Source organism: Amphimedon queenslandica, unplaced genomic scaffold (assembly GCF_000090795.2).
Source record: "Amphimedon queenslandica unplaced genomic scaffold, v1.1 AMPQUscaffold_3750_Cont24260, whole genome shotgun sequence".
NCBI classification, from domain to species: domain Eukaryota; kingdom Metazoa; phylum Porifera; class Demospongiae; order Haplosclerida; family Niphatidae; genus Amphimedon; species Amphimedon queenslandica.
In genome coordinates this window covers 1-1,440 of record NW_003555927.1, presented here as the reverse complement: position 1 = coordinate 1,440, position 1,440 = coordinate 1, and the positions used below count along the sequence as shown (strand labels likewise).

At 37.1% G+C, this 1,440-nt stretch overlaps 1 long non-coding RNA gene across 1 annotated transcript; it reads right to left on the bottom strand.

The window, feature by feature from the left end:
• Positions 1-825: 825 nt before the first annotated feature.
• LOC109592846 (uncharacterized) lies at positions 826-1,410 on the bottom strand. The gene is made up of 2 exons (XR_002190587.1): positions 1,001-1,410; positions 826-927 (listed from the first exon to the last, which is right to left on the bottom strand). It is a non-coding gene; the product is annotated as an uncharacterized LOC109592846 (long non-coding RNA).
• Positions 1,411-1,440: the final 30 nt, after the last annotated feature.

Sequence of the window (1,440 nt, the reverse complement as noted above, 5' to 3'; positions counted from 1 at the left end):
CAAGAGCTAATGAGAGCATCTGTAATGAGAGAGAGAGAGACAGAGAGGAGACAAGAGTATTAGGAAAAGTGAGAAGTGTTGTGGTGAATTGCATGTGACTGTGACACAAAGGAAGTGCCATTAAGTAATAATGTCAATGAACAGCAAATTTATTTCAAGCAAGATGTGATAAATTTCACCAAATTATAAAATAATGGATTCCACAAGTTTCACTAAGAGGAATTGTTATTCATATATTTTACTATTAAAACAATAAGTAAAACAATGTACTGAAACGGCACAAGTTCCTATACAAGTAAAAGGCCAGGGTCAGGGTTGAGTAATCAATATCAATTGCAGCATATGTACAGTACAAGCCAATAAAAACTTCGCGTTCCGTTTACGTTGAACGGCCGTTGGGCGTTTCAACGCTATATAAAAAACGTTTACTTCCGTTTATGGTCCGTTTTTCTATGGAGCACGTTTTTACGTTGGCTCAACGTTTTGTCCTTGCCTCCTTGGTTTTCTTTACTCCACAGATACTACTATGCTGGTTCTTGACTGCCGCTCTGGAGATACTACTGTCATATCAGTTCAGAGTGGACCTCAACTCAAGGAGACGCTGTGTGAAGTCGAGGTGTGAAGTACTCGTGTCATTGGAGGACGGGCCACCAGGCTCAGTGTAGTCTAATTCACTTCAATTTATTGTGATAAGCATTAGTTATCAGTATCATTATTATATTTCTATCATTATTGTACTCTTACTTTCTAAAACTTGTAGTATATATATTATAATTTTTTTTATTTATAAAAGATGCAAGCGTCATGCATTTTGATCTTGGTAGGCTAGCAGGTCTATAATTACATGATTTTATTTTATAAATGATAATAATATAATAGCTGCTTCTTTGCTTGACAGAGCACTCTTTCTTGTGACTACCTGTCGTCCTATTGAATCATACAACATGAGAATAAGGTGGGTGAATTATATAAAATACATGTCGCTAAGTTTACGACTTACCTGTCTCGTTTTATCATCAACCATGGCTCGTAGTCATTCTGTAAGTGTATCTAAGAAAGCCTGACTCCTGAAGAAACTGTTAGAAAAGAGAAAAGTCGAGCAACGCTTGGAGCGTTGCTCATGAAAACAAAAACGGTAGTGCCCAGACCCAACGGACCATGAACGGAATAACCACAATAAAAACGGAAACGGCGCTACAGTTTAATCGCCGTTCAACGTAAACGGAACGCGAAGTTTTTATTGCCTTCTACTGTATGTATAAATTAGCAGTCATAGACATTAGTACATGTAGATTTTTTTCACTCATTCATCATTACACAGAGATAACGTGACAGCATGGAATATGCGTGAGCCACATTGTGATGCTATTAAATCAGAGCTTAGGCAAGCCTAAAAGCATGACTTGTTGCATTAATCATTAATTTTGGTACATAACATAC